The sequence below is a fragment of the Parasteatoda tepidariorum genome, chromosome 4 (genome assembly GCF_043381705.1).
Source record: "Parasteatoda tepidariorum isolate YZ-2023 chromosome 4, CAS_Ptep_4.0, whole genome shotgun sequence".
NCBI lineage: Eukaryota > Metazoa > Arthropoda > Arachnida > Araneae > Theridiidae > Parasteatoda > Parasteatoda tepidariorum.
Window position 1 is genome coordinate 88,823,045 of NC_092207.1, and position 6,653 is coordinate 88,829,697.

Genomic DNA, 6,653 nt, shown 5'->3' on the forward strand with positions numbered 1-6,653 from the left:
GCTCTAATTGTGCCGATTTTGACATAAATATTAGAGGTTAAATGTTATTTTCTTCTTCCTTTTTCGGCAGCTATTGATGTATTGTGATTTTGAATATCCCGATATTTTAACACATATTACAACTCATGAAATTCGATTCTATTTTTTTTGGTAATTTAAAAAGTATTTACGTATTTTAGCAAAATCGACACCTCCCCAAAGAGAATAATAATAATAAATAAATAAAAACGAGTTGTATACATTTATATTGAACGTGAATCCCTTTTGCAGGAGAACATTTCAATACACGTGCACAATTCTATAGTATCATGAACTTGTGCATGTTCAATAACACATATCCAACCTATTCTTTTTCGTGATCGCATGATTTAAAAATCACATGTCGTGATTCGTGTGTTTTTAAAATCATGCGTTTTGATTCTTCTCGTAAATAAGTCACACATCGTGATTCGTATTCTGGTGTTTAAAAAATCATACGCTGTGAATCTTCTTCTCGCAATTTTAAAAATCACACATCTCGATTTGTATTCACGCTATTTAAATATCACACATAACAATTCGTGAAGTGATTTAAAAATCACACACCACTCTTCGCATTCTCACGATTTAAAAATAAGGAAAGGAAGAGCACCATGTGAGACAAATTCCAAACACTGAATAAGTTATTTGCCCTTAGTTTTAAACTGATCACAAGATTAGTTTCTGCAGAAAGACTTGTTTTCCAGAATGAATTGGGCATGTTCTAGAGATTGCGGAATAATTTTTAAACAAAATTATTAAATTTTCATTTAACAGCCCGAAAAAGCTATCAGATGATCAAGTAGATAAAATTATCACAATATTTGAAAATTTTGCAAATTGCAGGTTAACCCGTAAGAAATTTTTTAAGCCATGTGCTATTTAGATGGACCATCTTGTATCATTTATGATCATATGCTGGGAAATTTGTATATCCCCAAATTTTAACAGTAAAAAAGTGTAATCAAGATGAGTAGCGTAATGTAAATTTTAATTAGTTGTTAATATATATGTGTATTAATTGTAAGTTGTGTCATGTTAAAAAGTATTGGTCATAAAGAGTTGTAAACAATTATCTTAATAGTTTTTTATTATTAAGGTAAATAATTCCTTCAAAATTAATGGTTTATTTTCTTTTCTCTTATAATTTATTTAAAATGTTTTAAAGTTGGAGTATATTGTCTACTAAATGTTGAATCTTATTTCGCCCTGCAAAGGTTTTGCTTTAATTAAACTAACATTTAATTTATCAACTAGAATATTTAATTTTTTTAAAATTTAATTGTATGAACATTAAAAATTTTTAATGTTAAATTTATCGTTAAATGAACTTTAATATTTTGTAATGTGACAAAAAAAGCATGAATTTTCTCATTATTTTGCAATTTATCTAAATTTTTTCCTGATAATTGATTCTATTTTTTCCCTAAGTAATCAGTTTTTAATTTTAAACACTTAAAGATATTTAATTTCATGCAAACGTATTACATGGTTAACATGTCGTTCTAAATGCTTGTCATGCGGCCTTTCAATGGTCAATCTGCTGTGAATGTGGCCCTTCACTCAAAAAGGCTGTGCCTCCCTATGCGAATTATTATGCTATTTTTTACACATCTTCAAAAAAAGAATTTTTTACCCGTCTATTTATAAAATGAATTATAGAAACATTTTATAGGATTAAAATACAATTAAACTTGAGAGGATTTATAATTTTCGAGCAAAGATATCGCATATATTAGTTCTCAATGTTACATATAAATAAAATTGTCTAAAAAGATTTTTCATGGTCAGAAAATTGTTAAGGTTCCTTTATTAAAATATAAATTTAATTTTTCATAATTCTCTACTATTGTTATGATTCAGTTCATTAAAAGTAGAAAGCGATTTAAATATTTTGAAATTATTACTAAATGGCAAATATGTTACATTAATTTTTATAATTAGCTTTATATAAAATTATTTCCAGCCAAAACTGTAATTAGGAATTAATTTCACATATTACTAAATAATTTGGCAAAAAACATTTATCTTTTGCTTACAGCTGGTACAATGGTGCACCCTAAGCAAAGGGTTAACTAATTTTAAAGCAGCCATTTTCCATAAGGGGTTCCATTTTAAGCAAAAGAAAGAATTTAAAAAAAAAACCAATACATTCATGAAAGGACATCTCTTCTCGTCTCTCTAAAATGTTCTACTCTTGATGCAAGGAGATAAAAAAAAAAAAAACGAATCATTGTTTCTAATATTTTTGTAAGACTAAAAAATTGTTTCAGCTTCAATAATTAAAATGAGATTATTGCATAAAATTGTTTTTTATTTTTATTAGTGCTTACTTAATTTTGATTTATTATATTTGAACAGTTTCGTATACTGGAGATTCGATGGTTATTTGAATAAAAAAAATGGAATAAATTTGAATATGAGCTTCTAACAACTTATTTATGCCAAGAAAACATATTACAGGGGAAAACTTATAGAATTAATTTCCCAACTGTGCGTAGTGTTTAAAATATTATTTTCTGCAATGGACACTAGCTTCAATAACTATTTGCAAAAAAAAAACAAACAAACTAGAAACTTAAAACAAGATTCTACAGGCCTGCACATTAGTTTAATAACAACCCTTTAATTACTAAGGCAACACAATTTTCAGAGTGCTATTTCTAGAAATATTTAAGACAAAAATGTTTGGTAATTTTGTTTAAATTTAATACTTTTGTATAAATGCAGCAACATTGAGCAAGTCAGCACCATTACAATTAAAGTTTTGTTGCACACAGTGATTAGTAAAGCGTTAGTCAGGTAATGAAAATGTGGCATCTTTTTTGAAACATTACTTAAAACTGTCTATTAAGTTAAGAATCAATTTGATATTGGAAATTCTAAATACATAATTTATGAACATAAATAGTTTTTATACTTAGAATTCTGTAAAATGATGCATAAAGTTTCAATGAGATAAAATTTTAACTAAACATTCTCTCTTTGAAAAAAGAAAAAAATTTTGTAAAAATTATACAACTTGCAAAAAATAGTAGGTGCTGCTGACAGGATATATTATTAAAAGGTACATTAACTCGGTAGTGTGAGAATTGGAAATTTATTAAAAAACATGTATATAAACACAGTAATTGTTGAACAAAAACCAAGCACAATAGTTTTATTATATACATGACATACAAATACATTCTAAAACACTGTTGTCCTTCAAAAGGTAACACTGAAGTTTTAAACAGGCTCCTCTTTCAGAAATTAACCGGATTTGAATATACAGCTGATTGAACAAACTTTCATCACCTAGGACAGACAAGATGTTTAATGATGACAGGCTGTTCCAGCTTTCACCACTAGGCTAAGTCAATGCTTGTAAATTTGGCTCTGCAACTCTCCTCAGAAAGAACAGACCTGAAATTCAACTTTTAAAACAGGCATGATTGCAACCATTTTCCACATCACCCAAGAGCAGGGCTGTAAACTCTTTATGCTTTTATAAAGTGAAATTTAAAATTTTTACTTTCACAATTTTTTAAAATGAAACTCTTAACACTTTATAAATAAGCTCTACAGGTAAATACAGCTCTGCTCAAGAGGTACGGTTGCACAGATGCGTTGACCCCTTTTATTAGGTTGTTCCAAAAACATATTTAAAAACTGATTATTATACTTAAAATACGAAACACTCTATAATTATGCAAATTTCTTTTTTATTTAAAATGATTAAATATCTATAAAAAAAAACCTTTAAAACAACATTGCATAGGGTTTAAAATTTTTATAATCCATTATCCCAATAGAAAACCAGGAACAAGTAATAAGTACACTATAATCTATGGAACAACCTAACAGCATATAGCAAGGCGGGTTCCCCAAGAGGCATATATTCCTTTTGTGTCATGACCATTTAATACTTATTCTCACTTAAATCTTTGAATTCCTTTACCCTTAACTTGAAAAGAAGAAACGTTTACATTTATAGATATTTTAGGCCTTACATTACTTTGTGTTATAAAATTCTTAAACAAGAATGGCAGTCGCTCAAATTTATCAAAAAAGGTAAAGAATGTTATGGATTTTATAAAATCTTTAGGCACTCATTGTTGGTAAAAACGGTCATGACACTATACAATAGAACACCATTTATAAATCTCCAAAAAACAAGAATTAAAGGGCAAAAACATGAATAAACATTTTTTATACTATACCCTTCTAGGATTGTTCAACAAAATTTCCTAATCTTTCATACTGTTATATTGGCTCTACAATTCACAAGCAATCAATAGAACCTGAAATTAAAGTTATCAAGATTATTTATTTATAAAATACTTAAAATGATTATGAAAAACTGCTTCTACTACAGTGGTTTTAAATCTTTATCAAAATAGTGGGAAAGAACCCCAGCATTATAAAAATAATATCTAAAGACATTAGTGAGTTTATAAACAAATAAAAGTATATTTTATTTTGAAATCATAAAATAAGAGGAATGAAATTTTTTTGATTCATTAACAATTACAAATCAGAAATTTGTGTTTGGCAGTTTAATGCACATTCCTGGAGTTTTGGGTATAAATATAAAAGCTGAAAATTAAATAAATAGAGAGAAATACGGTTTCCATTGAAACAGAAGCTAGAAAAAGCATAAACATTGAAAAGATTGATGAATCACATTCTTTCTTAACAAATTCAGCTATTCTATTTTTTTTATTTTGAAAAACGTAACAGAAAATGTACATATTTTCAGGAACCTTCACATAATTTATTCAAGATATAACAACTAAAAAATAAAAATCGTTATTCATAGAAAACCCTTTTCTTTAAAACACAACCACTGAGTTCTATTAAAAGGTAAAGGCACAGTTTCAGTCTATCAATAAATAGATGTGAATTAGACGGGGTACTTACCAATATGTAGAGCAACCACATCAAATCCACTAAACTCCTTTAAACATTTAATTTTAAATCCTGGAAAGTTTGCGACCTAGAACTACATCAGGAACATGGGGTTTCAAATATTTCAACATTGAATTATGATATCCGAAGATGCAACACAGAAGATGCACAGAGATAGATGAATAGTATAGAATAGAGTATTTAAAATCCAAAACTATAAATGAAACTTTTGAAAATAATAAAACCCTACAACATACCATAACAGATCTGATAACATGCTTGCGGAATTAAATATAATCACGGTTTCTTTATATTAGCTATACGTTTATTCAACATTTACACGTTCATAGGGGAAAAAAAGCACTTAACTGTATCAATAATCGAGCGATTATAATATTTATAAATATAAGATTTAACACGTGATGTAATAACATACAACATAAAAATTGAACATTTTTTTAATTCAAAACTTATAATAAATAAAATTACCATAAGAGATTATCCAAGTCTTAAAATCAAGTATTAATTACTAAAATTAATAAAATCAATGTATATCAATAGCGAATCTAAAACACGTGCTACAATGACTACGAATATGGAGCCAAAGCACAAAGCAGGGTAAAAGCACTGACTGGCGACTAAAACAGCAAATAATGTAGCCACGAGAATTAAAATAGCAACCTTTTAATCGTTGCCACCACATAAAACAGACCTTCACTTCCTTTTAATCTTAGGCGAAAATCTACAAAAATCCGCAAAAGTCCTCCATGTTGCCATGGAAAATCAATAACTTTGGGGGTACTGGATTGGAGATCGATCGCTCTCTGATTCAGGTCGAAATTACGATCTGTGGATGAATGAGTGGATGTATGAATGGGTCCACCCTATAAACGGGTGCGACGCATGGTGGGGCAGAAGTCGAATTCTTGGCCATAGATGGCGCTACTGAAAGACAAGAATCGCACACTCTGCCTTAAATTAGCTCGGTTTCTCCAAGCAGGCTTGCCCGTGTGGCAAGTGCCATTCGAAACAACAACAACAATAGCACTAAAATTTAGCATAAAAAGTTAAATACACTTTAAAGCATAATAATATGTATTTATTCCTAAGTCATAATATATCCACATATCACAAATAATAATTTAAACATAGGGGGAAAGGGGAATAGTGTGGACATCGGGCAAAAGTGGACATCTCGAATGTTATTTTCATTTACAGATCTACTGGTGTATTTATAGAACACTGGTGCACACTTCCATGTACAGCTACATAAACACATTGTGAATATTTTAGTACTAATTTGTTATTTAAGGTGCTAAAGTAAGTTTCAAATTATCTCTTTACTCTTTTACTGACATATTTTATTTTCAGAATTGCAATTGAATGTGATAATGTGTTATAAATGATACCGTCTTTTACCTATTTAAATATTAACTTTCAGTATAATTTCTATTAATCAGCATTTGGCTTCAACAAACATGTGTCTTCGTACAGCTAATGTAAACGCATGATAGTGGGACAGGTATAGACACGATTTAAGTAGATTTTTTCATTTATAAACTAGTAACTTTAGTTTTTTTAAATCTTTTTTTAAGTAGCAAATGATACATGATCGATATAAATATATCGTATAAACTTATAGAAAACCATGTAGCAATAAGATATAACTTTCTGCTGCTAAAGTTCTTTTTTTTTTTTTTTTTTTTTTTTTTTTAATAAAAAGCAGGTGCATTATGTTTATAGAG

At 28.4% G+C, this 6,653-nt stretch overlaps 1 long non-coding RNA gene across 1 annotated transcript; it reads right to left on the minus strand.

Moving 5' to 3' along the window:
• Positions 1-3,149: 3,149 nt before the first annotated feature.
• LOC107456409 (uncharacterized) lies at positions 3,150-5,044 on the minus strand. Its single transcript, XR_011636655.1, has 2 exons — positions 4,921-5,044; positions 3,150-4,301 (listed from the first exon to the last, which is right to left on the minus strand). It is a non-coding gene; the product is annotated as an uncharacterized lncRNA (long non-coding RNA).
• Between the last annotated feature and the right edge of the window lie 1,609 nt (positions 5,045-6,653).